The 18,385-nt window shown below is 34.8% G+C and overlaps 1 pseudogene; it reads left to right on the top strand.

Annotated features, from left to right (window-relative positions):
* Positions 1-647: 647 nt before the first annotated feature.
* LOC118905464 overlaps positions 648-18,385 on the top strand; it is a 112,844-nt pseudogene continuing 95,106 nt past the window's right edge.

Below are 18,385 nucleotides of genomic sequence, written 5' to 3' on the forward strand. Positions count from 1 at the left end.
CCCGACGAAGGAGCTGCCCGCGCAGTACAGGCCTCAGGACGCCGAGGAGGCAACGCTCCAAACCCGCAGCTGCCACGGGCGTTTGAGAGCTTCGTGGCCCTCCCATCAGGTATGCGGGAAGGTGAAACTCTATGCGAGAGCCGCTTGGGTGTTTTATTGCCGATTGGATTTCTGAATTTCTTCCTTTGCTTCACCTAACAATGCGGGGCTCGGAGGAGCAGCTGGAACCGGTGTGCCCTGCATTGGCAGGCGGACTCCCAGCCGCTGAGCCACCAGGCGGTGCCTCAGAGATTAGCCAGAGAAGGCCTTTTCCGCCGCCGGCGTTTGACCTGCCTGGTGTCCGAAAGGATGAGGCCTTCAGCTCTGAGCGGTGGCTGGTGGACACGGGGACTTGGAGTTACGTTCTTTCTGAAGGGCTTTGCACGGGAATCAAGGGGGGCTCGCTGCATGCCACCTGGCTGCTTGGCTCCAGTGTTGGTTGGTTGGTCTGCGAACCTCAGTGCCCACTGGCCCCATGAATCATCTCAATAAAGTTGTCGAGGTTAAAAACAAAAGCACCAACACCGCTTCACCCTCCCCACCCAAAAACCCCGAAACCTAACTACGAGAAGTGGCACAAGGAAGGGATGGATATTTAAGAGGTTCAGATGGAAGCTGAAGAACATTCCGTGACTTTTTCTCAGATTTCATGCATCAGTGCTGTCATCGAAACCTTTTGGCCAGTTTCAAGGTAAGAGAAAATTGAGTAACAGGATTCTTGACCATTTTAATCTATCCTTTTACGAAAAAACCTAATAATTAGATAACGAAGTCTTTCAGTGTAAAACAAAAATGTTTCCATTAGCTTATAGAAAATAAAGTGCACGTATAAATTTAAAATAAGAATTCAATAATTTCGAGGAAAGAAAAAAAACCTTTTGCTTTACGTAGTCTGGACTTTTATGAAAGCTTCAGACACTTGCTGAAGTAGTAACTCAAATAACAAAAACCAATTTAGCTGTGAATTAGCTTAATGACCTTGGTCGTTAAGCTATAACATAAAGAGAATGTGAAGTAATATTAGGCTAATAAATGGTAGGTGAAAATGCAAATGATGATTGTCAATCCAATGCAATAATGACAGTTATTTAAGACTTGGTAAACTACATGTGTGTATGTGTATATACATCTCTCTCTCTCTCTCTCTCTCTATATATATGTTTATATATAGATCTTATATATGTGATTCCTTGAAAAAATTTAATGCATTTAATTATTTTCTTTTAAAATCAGTTATGTGTGTTCTGATCGGGTAAAAGTGTGAAAAATATTGTTAGCATAATGGTATAATTTACAAAAGAGTCATTTATTTTCTTATGGAAAATCTAGTTAACATAAATTTTCTAAATTTCCCAAGTTGACTTTTTAGTCAAGTTTTGTTGATGGTAGTGTATGTGTTCACATGTGGTTTAAAGGCAGGGAAATGTAAAAAGTATGTGTGCAATTAAATGACATTAACTGATGTATTCTAAAACAGTATGCTTTTATGGGCTTCAGGTATTGCTGAACATTATGTAAAGTTAGTTTTTCCACTTAAAATACCTAATCAGATTATTTCTGACAAACTCATAACATTAGTAACTTATGGTTTTTTTGGTGATAGGAACCAGATTAAATTAGGTTAAATTTCTAGAAAACTACTTAGGAGAAAATCTAGGTGGTCTTGAGTTTGGCAATGTGTTTTTAAACAAGACACTGAAAGCATGATCCAGAAAGAGAAAAATGATAAAATATGTTTAAATAGACTTTATTAAAATTAAAATTTGTGCTCCGCTAAAGATACTTCTAAGAGGCAAAAGGCTGGAAGAAAATATTTGCAAATCATATCAGATAAAGGACTTGTTTCCAAAACATAAAAATAACTCTTAAAATGCAACAATTAAATTAAAAAGTTGAGAATGGGCAAAGATGAGAACATACACCCCACTAAAGATACACAGATGGCACATAAGCATATGAAAGATGTTCACCATTTGTCATTAGGGAATTGCAGATGAAAAAAATGAGATACTACTTATTACAAACCTTTTAGAATGGCTACTCTTCCCCCCCCCCCCACCATCCCAAATGACAATATGAAATGCTAGCAAGAATGTGGAGGGACAGGACCTCTCATTCACTGCTGATGGGAATACAAGTGGTAGAGCCATTTATAAGGTAATTGAGTTTCAATTTTTCTAATTGAAAAGTCCACACAAAATCCTGCATGTGAATGTTTATAGCAGTCTTATTCATAATCACCAAAAACTGGAAACCATCATGTGTCCTTTAATAGGGATCGTGGTACACCTATACAGTTGAATTTTATTCAGTGATAGAAATAAATGAGTTGCCAAGCCACAGAAAGACATGGAGGCGTCTTAAATGCATATTGCTGAGTTGAAGGCACCAGTCTGAAAAGACTACATCCTCTATGCTTACAATTATATGAAATTATGAAAAGGCAAAACTATTGAGACAATAAAATGGTGGTTACCAGGGTGTTGGGGAGAGTTGGGAAGGATAGATAGGTAGAGAACAGAGGATTTTTTAGGCAGTAAAACTATTTTTTATGATGCTGTAATGGTGGATATATGGCATTACACATTTGTGAAACCTCACAGAGCTTTATAGCACAGAGTGAACCTTAATGTATGTATTTTTTTACATCACTTAGAAAGTCAGGGGATCCCAGGAAGGCCTGCAGACTGTGACAAGAAAGCCTAATTCTATTACAAATGTATAAAACCATCTCACTGAAGTGGGTGGGGAGAAAGATGACGACTTAAGTAACACTGGAAATGAGTGGGATCTGTAAGACTAAAGGGAAAAGCAATTGCACAAAACACTGTAGTTTAGTTGATAAAGTTCTTTTCCATGGGGCTACAGGTTAAGGGTTCTGATATTGCTATACATGTATATTGGACTTGAACAATTAAGCTAATGGATGGCAGATGGTGGGAGCCAGGTTTCTCACTGTTGGAGTGGGAATATACAGATATTCAAAGGGTGGAGGCTGGAGTGATCCATGTGGTAATGGGTTAGAGCTGGATCCATCATTATGAACTCATGTTTAACTTTATATGGGACTGGCCAAAAAGTTCATTCGGGTTTTTCTGTAGGCGCTTATGGGAAACCCGAGTGAACTTTTTGGCCAGCCCAATATATAGATACAGGTGATTATATATAGAAGTATTTATAGGCATGTGCATAAACACAGGTTTGTAAAAACACATGTTTATTTGTGCTCTGTCAGCTGAGAGGGCCTAAAAGAGACAACATCCTGATAGTAATGGGCACACCAAGAGCCCAGATCTTGTTTTCTAATACTATTTCCCAAAGAAAATGAACCAAGCCTCCTTGGAGAAATGGCAGATTCTAAAGATTATTGAGTCTAGTGATACAGGAGTCAACTGAAGAGCTCCCAATGGCCAAAGCTAGAACAATCTGTGCAAAAAAAAATCAAGTAGTATTAAATTATAATCCAAAGTATAAAATACGTATCCATGGGAACTTCCCTGGTGGTGCAGTGGTTGAGAATCCGCCTGCCAATGCAGGGGACATGGGTTTGAGCCCTGGTCCGGGAAGGTCCCACATGCCCCGGAGCAACTAAGCCCGTGCACCACAACTACTGAGCCTGTGTGCCACAACTACTGAAGCCCATGCACCTAGAGCCCGTGCTCCACAACAAGAGAAGCCACGGCAAAGAGAAGCCTGTGCACCACAACGAAGAGCAGCCTCTGCTCACCGCAACTAGAGAAAGCCTGAACGCAGCAACGAAGACCCAATGCAGCCAAAAAGAAAAAAAAAAAAGAAAAAAATACATATCCATGATCACATACTGATATAAATAAATGACAGAGGGGCTTCCCTGGTGGCGCAGTGGTTGAGAATCTGCCTGCCAATGCAGGGGGCACGGGTTCGAGCCTTGGTCTGGGAAGATCCCACATGCCGTGGAACAACTGGGCCCGTGAGCCACAACTACTGAGCCTGCGCGTCTGGAGCCTGTGCTCCGCAGCAAGAGAGGCCGCCATAGTGAGAGGCCCGCGCACCGCGATGAAGAGTGGCCCCTGCTTGCTGCAACTAGAGAAAGCCCTCGCACAGAAACAAAGACCCAACACGGCCAAAAAATAAATAAATAAATAAATTAAAAAATAATAATAATAAATGATAGAATAAATAAATACATAAATGGGGGAAAAGAGACAAGTCTCTCATGCATTCTTTATAATTTATATCAATGCTCTGTCATCAAGGAGGGTGGGCATAGCTCCGTACTCTTTAGGTAGTCTACATACAGTTAACTTTCTTCCAAACAACAGCATGGGAAAGGGGAAAAAAGAGTAACTTTAGATTAGAGAAACCTGACAAACTCTGCCTTAGGTCATTAAGGTCATCATCAATAGACATTGTCATGTTGATAGGATGTACCCTTGATATGATGTGATTAAAATGGTGGTCTTCCTCTTTGCTGTAAGAGAGGAAGTAGTTTTCTTATAAGAAAAAGTCAGACACATCCCAATAGTGAGGCAGCCTGCAAAATAATTGACCAGTGCTCCTGAAAATATCAAAGTCAATCAAAAGCAAGGAAAGTCAGAGAAACTGCCACAGCAAAGAGGAGCCTGAAGAGACAGAATAAGTAAATATAACGCATCCTTGATGAGATCTTGGAACTGAAAAAAGGACATTAGGTAAAAACTAAGGAAATCTGAATAAATTACTGAGTTTAGTTAATAATGTATCACTATTGCTTCATTAATTGCAACACAGGCACCATACCAATGTAACATGTTAATAATAGGGGAAATTGAATGTGGCATGTTTGGGAACCCTATGTACTCTCTTCTCAATTTCTCTCTACACCTAAAAGTGTTATAAAATTAAAGTCTATTTTTTAAAATCTTAAAAAAAAGAACATATATGGCTAGGGAAGGATTGCCTTACTGGAGATACGCTGCTTTGCTAGGGTGCTAGTGGATGATACTTCTCTGTTTACTTCTGCAGTTTTAGTTTTTCAGTGTCTTTACGGGAACAAAAGTTGGTTACTTTGGTTAAAGATATTAGGTATAATCATTTAAAAAATATGAGAGGGTATACAGTTTGTTGTGAAAGCTTGAAGGAAATTTGTTTGCTAGTAACAAGTTTGGAATATATTTTAAAAAAAGAAATGTATTAGGTGTTGACCAAGTTAGGTGGTTGGGTCACGTTTTACAGGTTAATCTATACTATGGAAAAAGGTTTGTTACTCCTTTAATGCAAACTGCTACATGGGTTATATGCAGAGTGAAATAAGAATTGTTTTCTTTCTGTTAAAATGACAGATGTCTTTAATAATATATCTTGTTCATTACATGAAAATGCAGATAAAAAAGATATACCATAGTCAGATAGATGAAGTTCCTTATACCACCAAAATGTTCTCACTGGAAAGCCTATTACTATATGTGCCTTTTTTTCATTCTTGTCAATCACTAACAAAATTTCTTCCCTTTTGTAAAAGCTAGAATTCCTAATAATTATTATCTGTTCTCTTCACTTAAAATATTGTCAATTTAATTCAAAACTGAAACCATATCTTCTTCTAGATACTTAAGAGTATGACCCTGTCTTATATCCTCTAATAAGTCTTTTTGATACTGGCTTTCTTAAGTGCAAATTTAAGAACTCAAATTCAGAATAATAAAACTGTTAGATTTTTTCACACTCATACTGCCTTTGAGATTTTCCAGACAGCTGATTGACACCAAATATTTTTTTCTCTTTATAAAAGAAGAGATAAAAAATTTATGTATGCTTGGTGGTCTCTGTATTTTTAATTCGTTTAAAATATACAGAGAGCTGTGCTACTTATGAAGCCTTCACTCTGTAGACTATTGGTGAATCAAAAGGAGGAACTCAAACAGGGTCCCTAGGATAAGTAGATACCAGTGGTACTTCAAAAATATTTCAGCAGTTATGCCCCTTTCAGGATGGATAAAGGCACAATCATGTTTATGTATAAAGACTGTCAGTAATTGTCATCAAATTGATTTATAAATTTACTTTGTAATCTTGTCAATTCATGACAAGCTCAACAAACACTTTATGAGATGAATTAGAAGTCCCTAGAGATTTGTCAATGTCTCATTGTTCACAATACTTTCTTACTCTCAGGATTATCATTGACTTCATTATTAAAAATGGATTGTTACCTCTATAGAAGATTCCAGTCTTCTCCTTTCTGAAATTTCCATCTATTATAATAAATTAACCAGAAACTTTCAGTCTCATTATTGACAGTTGATTTCTGCTTTTCTCTTACACTTGTCTACAGGGCCCTGAATAATTATTTTGGGAGAAGTTTCAAAAGAATAATAGTCTCAGTAAAGAGCATTACCAGCTATTTTTGACTAGTCATATTTCAGGGAATAGATGCAAGGGCAGGTTTCTCAAGTTTGAGCTGATATTGTCTCTATAAAGGGATCCTTTTCATTCTATGGAACCAAGTCAGGATTTCCAAGACTCAGTCTAGTAGCTGACAACTAACACCCCTTTCTTTTCTTCTTTAGCTATATCTAAACATCAATTTCACAGACTATATTTGTATAAACTGTAATGACATACTGTCTAAATAGTTTCTTGTTCAAATTGACCCTGTACAATTCAGAAAATACAACATATAGAAATACTTAAGTCTGAATTAATGAATCAATAGGAAAACTTAAGAATAGTGACTCTGAAGAGTGGAAATATATAGTTAAATTTGCCTTACCTACAAAATTACTGGGATCTATAGTTAAAAGTGAAACAAAGTACTTTTACTGGTACCCTTATTATTCATGGCCATGTGGTTATTTACTAAATTCATTAAGAATCCATGTTTCAGACAAGAGCTGTACTTTATTTGTGTATTTGGTGCCTAAAGGTCCTTTCAGAAAACTAGCATAGTATATGTTCTATAGCTAATGAAAACCTATACTTGCAGGTCATAATGAATATTTCCTCCTCACAGGTCAAGTACACTCAAAAACGTTGATTTAAAAAGTAAGTAAATAAAAGGATATCCTATCATAGATGGTTAGTTCCTGTAGGCAAACTCAGTATAAATAAATCATCTCATTCTGTCTCTAGCCTTGAAGTAGTTAATACAAGTTTATGAAGACTATAAAAATGATTTCTGGCATATAAATGTGATTGAGATGTGATTCAATCAACATAGCTTTAGGGTATCCCCAGACAGATGTTAACTGTCAAGCCCTAGTATTGTCAAGTGTCATGCTCTTCTACTTTTGTTAACCAAGACACAGGGTTTTTATGTATTAATCATTGTATCTCATGGCATCCTTGGAAAAAAAAAGAGCCAGAAACACAAAGCATAAAATGAATGACATTGAAACAGAAAATTGCTAAATACAGTTAGGTGGTCAAATCATGTTTTAGAGGCAGAACTTAACTTTCAAGGAGGTATACAGCAAATTGACACCATGCCTTGTCACCACAATTACTAAGCATGGCTATAACATCCCCCTGTCAAAAGTAAAAAAAAAAACAAACAACACTTGTACCTTGAGATAAATAATAATAAAAATATCAACTACACAAAAACAGGGTTTTATCATATTTGGACAAACAAGAGATGTACCTTATCTTTAGTATCAATTGGTAAAATGCCTTATGAATGTTTTCTGAAACAGTGTCCTGACGCCCTAAAATTTCCTTCCCCCATTACTTTACCAGGCTCTTCCCTATTCATGTGAAATCTTTTCTTTCCTACAAAGAGGCTAGAGGCTTTTCTTTGATGCTCCCAGTATATCTTGTGCATACCTTTATTAATATGATTAGCATTTTGATGTAAATTCTCAACTTCTCTTTCCCTCATTATATTATAAACTTGATGAGGATTATATCTTGTTGATACATGTCCCCAGTGAGTGAATCCTACTCTCAACAAATGTATGTTTAATTGAATTATCTATTGGTATATTTTTTTGATAATTTATTTTCTTTCTTAATATTTTTTCATTTTAGCTTACTTATTCATATGGGGCATATGACAGCTCATTGTCACGTTCTAAGAGGTCTTTCTGGTCATAGTGTTTTTATGCACACTTATCCCCTACTGTTTTAACTGAACATTGAGAACGTTTTAAAATGAAAGCATTGATAGGATGGACTCTGTGACAAATAATAAATTATTACTTTTGTCTATTTGAAAGCATAACTGCATGATAAAATATAATTCTTTACCAAGCAAGGATTCAAATTTCTATATAAGCCTGTTTATTTATATTTTTTCAAATGAGAAGAACAGTAGGATTTTATTTGACTTAATCTGTGCCATCTTGAATACATTTAATTATACATCTGTGGTTTAATTATCATCAGGAAGTTAAAGAACTTGTGCAACAACAGCATAATTGAGAAATGAATACTAGAATGCCCTAGAAAATCTTCACTGGGCAGATTCGAGGATTTTCACTTAAAAATGGCACAGATTGGATTAAAGAGCAAGAAAAAGCAAGCAAACAACAAAAAATCTTCGGTCGACTGCTGAGAGGTTGTACTCTTCTAAAACCTGCATTACTTAAAGTATGGTAAAATAATTTTCAGTGCACTCTACAACAGTGAATTATTTATACAGTTCCCAAATGAAAAATTTGTGAAACTGAAATTAATGCATATGTCCAGGTTCCTGTAAACTAAATAACATTTGATTGGGTAATTAAATCTACTCATTTACTTGGTAAGTGGAGTATCGAAGTCGGGCAGTATATGAGTATACCAATAGCAAGAGACAGTGAGTGTCCAGTTTCTTTTTCACTATTCTGATAAAATGTTATACTTCACTGAATAATCTATGCACTCTTTGGTATTTGCTTTGCATGTGTCATTTCTTCCACTGAACTGCCTTCTCCTGCAGATTATTGCATATTCTAAGAGATTTATATTCTCTTGCCTCTCATTGCAGGGGTCTGTTTCTTTCTTTCAGCCCAACACTGACCCATATTTGGAACTCAGGTCTCTTTTCTTGATCGACATACACACACACACACACACACACACTTTTATACAGATTGTTAAGACTTCTGTCCTTCAAAAAATCTTTTCATCTCTTATGTAGCAGAGCTTCCGTCTGTTGATTTGTTGCTTGGCACTTTGACTTGCTCCTGCTACTTGCTAGCAATTGCAAAAACATTCCCTCTGTTAATTATGCAGTGCAATTCTAGTGACTAACCCCAAACTCACCTGCAACCTCCCTTCCAACCTTGCTATTAGGTTTGCCAAACCATCGGCTTGCTTCTCCATGTCCCACCTTTTCACATACCCCATGAATATTTGCGAGGTGATGAGATTGATATAAAGTTTGATTCCCCAATAAAACATGATTTCAACTTCCCTCCATGAGCCCCCACGCTTAAAATTTGGCAGTAACTGTGGTAGGTACAGATGTTTAAATGTTTGTTTTCACACTACCAACTGTTTCTACTTTGAAAACTTTTTTGAGGTTCCCCTTGGAAGTCTTAGTTGGATGTTTTTCAAACTGTGAAAAGGTGGAATCTCTTTTCCACATAAAACATTCTGCAAAATTCCACTATGCAAAACAAGAGCAGAGCTGTGTTGATAGCAGTGATTTTGTTGATAGAAACACTAGCATTCTTGTATTTTCGTTACCCAACAAGGAGGAAGTGATTCATTCCTGATGCATTTCCAACACCACTAACAGTGCCTGCCATACATTGGAGATCAAAAACCACTAGTGGAACACACACAAATGAGTTTTTAAATCTCAGGTTTTCATAAAAACCACTTGTGGAAAATAAAAACAGTATGATTCCTTATGATAAACTTTATTGAATACATACAAATTAATATACAAAGCATCAAGTCACTGGTATTTTATTTGCATTTAGTTTTAATCTCTCCACATACAAATTATTCTCTAGAAAAATACTGTAGCATTAGAAATCTAAGAATATTTTTAGGTTCCTCTGTTATTAGTCCCTTTATATACTATTAGGTTGGCCAAAAAGTTCATTTGGGTTTTACTGTAAGATCTTATGGAAAAACCCAAATGAACTTTTTGGTCAACCCAATATTTCAGTGCTTCACTTTATAATACCTAAGCTGACTAAAATCTTACACAGCTGGGGAATACTTTTATATGTTCTGTGAACATCTGTCCAGCTTATATTTACTGAAACACTCCCATGAATGTTTATCTGGGTAGTATTTTTGAAATTGCCAGTGGAAAAAAAGGTGTTTAATGAAGCAATAGAATCTGGATTCTTGAAATTTAAATTTAGAGGAAAAATGTTGAAGAGATTGTAACTGAACCATAATGGTAAAATAGGTTGAACTGAGCTATAAACTCTTCACACATTTAATTTCTTTTTATGAAAATAGACCCAATATTCTAAGAAAAGAATCATAGAATAAAAATAATGAGTAAAATCATTTATTCCCTTTCTCTGCATCACCAGTCCCATCTGTGGCTGTCATATTCTCTACAAGTGTGTCTTTCCTCTGCCAGGCTTGACAGCACAGCTTTTTCAAGGTGAATCATGGTATGTATCTAAAGAAAAAGTATCACATTCTCACATTGTGATGAGTGTAGAAAGCTTCATTTGAATTAAAAGTACATTTAAATAGGCAATATCTATTTTAAAATCTTTTCTCATCTCTGATGCTTCCAGTTGCAAATTCATGGGATAACAGTGCCTCTGACATGGATAAAATACTTGATATTTAACAGTTTTTCAGAAGAATTAGGACCATCCATGTCAAAACTAAAAAGTTGGTAAAACTTGTGGTTGGCCGCCTGATGCCCTTTCTAGACCCTTTTGTCCCTTATAACTCTTATTTTTCTTCTGGTCTACTTTTTTTGTTCCATTTTACACTTTTATAATTTAGTAAAGGGAAAAAACCGGACATTGTGCAAAGATCAACAATTGGAGTCTGACAAAGAAAAACCTGCCTCGAGAGAAGTGACGTCTCATTCCAGGTTTTATTCTGGAAACTGGTAGAGAAAAGAAGGATCTGACAATGGAATACCACCTAATGTAAAATGTTTTCTGGAAAAAAAATCAGCATATTCATCACAGAATAATATATCTTATTATAAAATGGGAATTTTTGAATAAATAGGAAGCAGTTAAGTTAATCTAAATGCCAGCTGGCCTAAAAGCAAATAACCTTAACTGAATAAGACATATACATTTAAAATTCATATTTGTCAGCTATACTTCATTTATACTTCATTGATTTTATTTATCTTTGAAATTTTATATTCTTTTAAATATTATTTTACCAACAAAAGTACTAAAATATGTGGTACTTATATAACTAACCAAGTATATCCCTTCTTGAGTGCTTCTATTTAATTTTTCTTTTTTTATGCCTTTTTGCAAGCTATCTACTCTAAGCCAATTACGATGCATGCATTATTTTACCATTTGAATTATTCTCTTAGAATACATTCTAAAAATTAGATTACTAGAGTAAGTTGTATGGAAAATTTCTATGGTTATGTTTCAAAATTACTATTGTAAAGTTTGCAATATTTTTGTTTACTGAGTAAAAAAAATTCAACAATTTGTTTACTCAGTAAACAAATAAATCTTAAATAATTGCAAGAGAATAATTTCTAAGTTCCCTCACCTCCTTATGTAATTTAAACTTTTTAATCAAGCCTGGAAGCATAGAAGTTTCCATCACAAGGACAGCATATCAATATCACAGACATCTTTGACAGGGTATGCTTTCCAAAAACACAAAATAAGACCCAGTAGATAAAGTCCTGCAGTTCTCAATTCTCTTTGTGCAAAAGTATTTAATTCTCCTTATAACATGGTACTATTTCTCTTTTCCCCTACTTAACCAGCTTTCAGAACACTTTGCAGCAAACAACCCCTCTTATTTCTGTCTTCAAAGATGCTTTTCCCCTCTTACATTGTGAAAGGAAAACCTGCATATTTTAAAATATAGAGTCATTTAATTCTCTTTAATTAAATGTGTTGAAGATATTTGCATATGTTTTGCTCAGTGGGACAAAATACATATACATTCTCTTGCTCTTTCTCTCTCTTTTTACATATTACCTTTATATTCATCTAAAATTTATTTGGCTGAAGTACAAGGTGCAGTTTTAACTAGATTTTTCTCCCTCCTACTCCTCCCATGACCAAATTACTAGCTAATCACCACAAAATCATTGTTAATTGTTGCTTTTCTTTGCTACTCGTTCTTTCCCTCAAAATGAAATTGGCTTCATTTTTGTTTTTCTGTGTATGAAGTTATTATTTATTTGAAAACTTAAATAGGGAAAATCCATATATCCCCCAGATATCATCCCACTGCTTCTCCGGATATCTGAGGGCAGTGGGTAGAATAAATTGCTTCAGTAACTTTTGCATGCAAGAACATGATGTAGGAACATCTAGGTTAACTCCAAGTGTGCTTAGGCAATTTGGTTTAATAGCACTCTGAAGGATGAGCCCAAGTTTGTGTTAACTTTTTAACCATTTCCCTTTTATAGTAATTTAGGTAGTTTCCAAGATTTAGTGATAATAAACAATGACATCTGTTATTTCAGATGTATCTTTAGGGTCAAAGTGGAGTAGAAATGGAATTGTCAGATCACAATTATATGCTATTTTAAATTTTGGTGGATTACTGATGATTTGCACTTTGTAGAGGTTATACAAATTTAATTTTTCACTGACATCTGAGTATGCTTGGCAAACATTATCAAACTTTAAAATTTTGATAGATACAGTGATACCTCTTTCCATTTCTCTCATTTTGGGTATTATTTAGTATCTTTTCTGTATTTTTAGGAGCCACTTGAATTTAATTTGTCTCTTTTTTATAAATTGTATGTTTTTGTCTTGCCCATTTTTTATTTGGCTCTTTATTGGTCTTTTAATGGCGCTTTGTCTTAGCTTTTTATAAATTTAGGGAATTATTCCTTTGTGATATTAATTATAAACTGGTACCATTTATTTTGTGTTTATCTTTGTTTATGGATGTTTTGAAATGTATAATATTTTAATATAACAAAATTTGTGAATCTTTTATATTTCAGAGTTTCATGTCATATTTCACATTCTGAATTTATATGTTAAAAGTTCTCATATTTGTCTAACGTTTATATACAATTAAAAAAATTTAAATTGTTGATCCTCTTGGAATTTATTTTTTGATTAAAGAATGTGGGATCACAAATGAAGCAACTGACAAAGGATTAATCTCCAAATTTTACAAGCAGCTCATGCAGCTCAATATCAAAAAAACAAGCAACCCAATCCAAAAATGGTCAGAAGACCTAAATAGACATTTCTCCAAAGAAGATATACAGATTGCCAACAAACACATGAAAGGATGCTTAACATCACTAATCATAAGAGAAATGCAAATCAAAACTACAATGAGGTATCACCTCACACCAGTCAGAATGGCCATCATCAAAAAATCTAGAAACAATAAATGCTGGAGAGGGTGTGGAGAAAAGGGAACCCTCTTGCACTGTTGGTGGGAATGTAAATTGATACAGCCACTATAGAGAACAGTATGGAGGTTCCTTAAAAAACTAAAAATGGAACTACCATATGATCCAGCAATCCCACTACTGAACATATACCCTGAGAAAACCATCATTCAAAAAGAGTCATGTACCAAAATGTTCATTGCAGCTCTATTTACAATAGCCAGGACATGGAAGCAACCTAAGTGTCCATCGACAGATAATGGATGAAGAAGATGTGGCACATACATACAATGGAATATTACTCAGCCATAAAAAGAAACAAAATTGAGTTATTTGTAATGAGGTGGATGGACCTAGAGTCTGTCATACAGAGTGACGTAAGTTAGAAAGAGAAAAACAAATACCGTATGCTAACACATATATATGGAATCTAAAAAAAAATGGTTCTGAAGAACCTAGGGGTAGGACATGAATAAAGACACAGATGCAGAGAATGGACGTGAGGACACAGGGAGGGGGAAGGGTAAGCTGGGACGAAGTGAGAGAGTGTCATGGACATATATACACTACCAAATGTAAAATAGATAGCTAGTGGGAAGCAGCCACATAACACAGGGAGATCAGCTCGGTGCTTTGTGACCATCTAGAGGGGAGGGATAGGGAGGGTAGGAGGGAGGTGCAAGAAGGAGGAGATACAGTCTATATGTATATGTATAGCTGATTTACTTTGTTATAAAGGAGAAACTAACACACCATTATAAAGCAATTATACTCCAATAAAGATGTTAAAAATAAATAAATAAATAAATAAATTCCAAGCAAGTGAGGCCAAAAAAAAAAAAGACTCTGGGATCTATCCAATTTTTTTCCATATGTCTTTCCACTTCATTGAACACTGTTAATTGAATAATCTGTTTTTATTATTGAAATTTGATATGGTCTTTATAATGAATTACATTCCAGTATATTTGAGATTATTCCCAGTTCTCTATTCTGTCTCATTTCTCTGTCTACATACACTGCTTAAATAATTATAACATTATATTATGTATTGTATTTAAATATAGGGAGGGCTATTTTCCCCTTGTTATTATTTTATCGACTTTGACTATTTCTCTTGATTTTTAATTTTTTAATAGTATTGAGATTTCCCTTTCCCTCTGCTTTCCCTATCCCCTTACCAACTTGTGTCAACTCCAAATATGCTGAGATAATATTTCTTCATTTATGGATTCAGTGTCTTGATCTCTACACCTCTCAAAGTAATGTGTTTATTAATTCAGAATTTAGCAATTTCTCACTTTACTTTTTATATTCTACCATTTGCAAGACACAGTTGAGTTTGCTTTCTATTTGAAGCATTGTCATTAACAGTGTTTGGTTTGTTTGTTTTTTCTGTGGTGATGAATTGATCTCATTATTTTTGCAGAAAGAAGAAACATTACCACTCATATATTGCAGCTTCTTCATTTTATCTACTGAATAAAATGTGTATCATTCCCCTTGAAGGCATTCATCTTGAAACTGTCAGTGACTTTCTGTTTTTATTCAAACCTGTTGAATTTTAGACCAGTTGCCCATTTTTGTAATGGGATTTCTGGGAAATTTAAATGTTCCTCTTTATTAATACCATCCCCGTTTTAAGTATGTTATCATTAACATACTTAAACATATTTCCCTAAATAGTTGTGTTGGAAACTAACTTAAGCCAATTGCTCTTTAGTGATTCTCTCACAATATTATATCAGATTATATTGAAAATAAAATCATTTATTAAAGAAGTACTTACTAACAAGATGGCACAGAACAGTTTGTAAAACCTCTTTGGTAAGTTTGGTATAAGTCTCTGTTCTCTGTTCTTTTAAGTGCAATGCCCACTAACTTGAACTCAAGGGATATCTGACAACACTCCAGAGGCAATATGCTCCTATCCTTATAATTGACATTAGGTAACCAGAAATCCTTCAGAATGAGATTTATTCAGGAATCAAACTTGGGTCACTATTTTTAAGATTAGAGACTACAGGTGGCACAGTCTCTGATGCAACTACCCAAGGCACATATCGTGAATATATTACTTTCATCAATGAGGACCCATTTTTAAATACAATTTCAATTTTTAGAGCAGTTTTAGATTCACAGCAAAGTTAAACAAAAAGTGCAGAGACATTCCACATACCCCTTGTCACCACAAAAGCACAGCCTCTCCCATTATAACATCCTGCGTAGGGTAGTACATTTGTTTAAATAGATTAACCTACATTGACACATCATCATCACCTAAAGTTCATAGTTTATATTAGGATTAAATTCTGGTGTTGTCCTTTCTGTAGGTTTTGACAAGTGTAATATGACACGTATCCACATTTATAGTATCATAAATAATAATTTCACTGCCAGAAATATCTTCCACACTCTGCCTGTTTATCCTTCCCTGTCTCCTAATCCCTGGCAACCACTGATATTTTTACTGTCTCCATAGTTTTGTCTTTTCCAAAATGTCCTATAGTTGGAGTCATACAGCAGCTAGCCTTATCACAATGGCTTCTTTCACTTCGTAATGTGCATTTAAGGTTCCTTCGTGTCTTTTCATGGCTTGGTAGCACATTTCTTTTCAGTGCTGAATAATATTCCATTGTCTGGACATACCACAGTTTATCCATTCACCTAGTGAAGGTCATCTTGGTTGCTCCCAAGTTTTGGCAATTATGAATAAAGCTTCTGTAAACATCTGTTTTTTGTGTAGACATGTGTTTTCAATTCCTTGGGGTAACTACCAAGGAGTACAATTCCTGTATTGTATGGTTAGAGAATATTTAGGTTTGTAAGAAATCTCCAAACTGTCTTCCAAAGTGGTTGTATCAGTTTGCATTCCCACCAGCAATAAATGAGAATTCTTGTTGCTCTACATCTTCATCAGCATTTAGTATTATTAGTGTTCTGGATTTTGGCCAGCATAACAGGTGTGTAGTGATATTTCAGTTCCAGTTTGCAATTCCCTGATGATGTATGATGTGAAGCATCTTTTCATAAGCTTGTTTGCCATCTGAATATCTTCTTTGGTGAGGTGTCTGTTAAAACCTTTGCTCATTTATTATTTGGGTTGCTTGTTTCTTATTGTTGAATTTTAAAAGTTCTTTGTTTATGTTGGATAACAGGTTATCTCTATGATCCATTTTGAGTTAATTTTGTGAAGTGTTGTAAGGCTTGTGTCCAGGTTCATTTTTTTGCATGGGAATGTCCAGTTGCTTCAACATCATTTGTTGAAAAGACTTTTTCTCATTTGCCAAAAATCAATTGTATTTATTTTGGTCTATTTCTGGGCTGTCTATTCATTTCCATTGATATATCTTGTCTTTTGCCAATGCCACACTGTCTTGATTACTGTAGTTTTATAGTCAGTCTTGAAGTCAGGTCGTGTTTGTAGTCTGATTTTGTCCTTCTCCTTCAGTTTTGTTGGCTAGTCTGGGTACTTTGCTTCTACATATAAACTTTAAAATCGGTTTGTCAACATCCAAAAAAAATGACTTTCTAGGATTTTGTTTGGGATTACATTGACTCTATAGATTAAGGAAGAACTGACAGATTGACAATATTTACTCTTTAATGCATAAACATTATTATAATGACTATCTCTTCATTTATTTTGTTGATTTCTTTCATCAGAGTATTTGTAGGTTTTTTATATTGTTCTTATACATTTTTTCTAGATTTATATCTAAGTACTTCATATTTGAGGGTGTTAATGTGAATAGTATTGTGTTTTTAATTTGAAATTTTGCCTGCTCATTGCTGGTATATAGGAAAGTGACTGACTTTTATATATTAACTTTGTACCCTGCAACCTTGCTATTATAATCACTTATAAGTTCAGGAATTTTTTGGCTACTATTTGGAATTTCTACAAAGATTATCATGTCATCTTCAAACACAAAAGGTTTATTTTTTACTTCTCCATACATATACCTTTTCTTTCTTTCTTTTCTGGTCTTACTGCATTAGCTAGAACTTCCAATACAATGTTGAAAAGGAGTGGTGAACAGGGACATCCTTGCTTTGTATCTGATCTTAGTGGAAAAGCTTCAAGTTTCTCAGCCTTAAGTAAAATGTTAGCTGTAGGTTTTTCTTAGATACCCTTTATCAAGTTGAGGACATTTCCCTCTATTCCTAAATTACTGAGAATTGTTATCATGAATGAGTGTTGGATTTCGTCAAATGCTTTTTCTGCATCATTGATATGATCATGTGATTTTTCTTCTTTAGTCTGTTGATATGAATGGTTATATTAACTGATTATTGAATGTTGAGCTAGCCTTGATCAACAGCCTTGTTTCACTTATCCAAAGTGGGATAAATACCAGTTGGTCATGGTGTATGATTCTTTTTATATGTTGTTGGATTTGATTTGCTAATTTTTTGTTGATGGTTTTGTTTCTATATTCATTGAAGATACAGGTCTGTACTTTTCTTGTAATGTCTTTGTCTGGTTTTGGTATTAGCATAATATTGGCCTCAGAGACTGAGTTAGGAAGTATTCCCTCTGCTTTAATCTTCTGTAAGAGAGTGTAGAGAATTGATGTAATTTCTTCCTTAAATGTTTGGTAGAATTCAGTGAACCCATCTGGACCTGGTGCTTTCTGTATTAGAAAATTGTTGATTCAATTTCTTTAACAGATACAGACTTACTCAGATTGTTTCTTCTTATATGAGTTTTGGCACATTGTATCTTTCAGAGAATTTGTCCATTTCATCTGGGTTATCAAATTTGTAGGCATAGAGTTGTTCATAGTATTCTTTATCATTTTTATATCCTTGGGACCTGTAGTGATGTACCCTCTTTCATTTCTGATATTGGTAATTTGTTTCCTCTCTCTTTTTTGTTTCTTCAGTTAGCCTGGCTAG

Source organism: Balaenoptera musculus, chromosome 12, assembly GCF_009873245.2.
Source record: "Balaenoptera musculus isolate JJ_BM4_2016_0621 chromosome 12, mBalMus1.pri.v3, whole genome shotgun sequence".
NCBI lineage: Eukaryota > Metazoa > Chordata > Mammalia > Artiodactyla > Balaenopteridae > Balaenoptera > Balaenoptera musculus.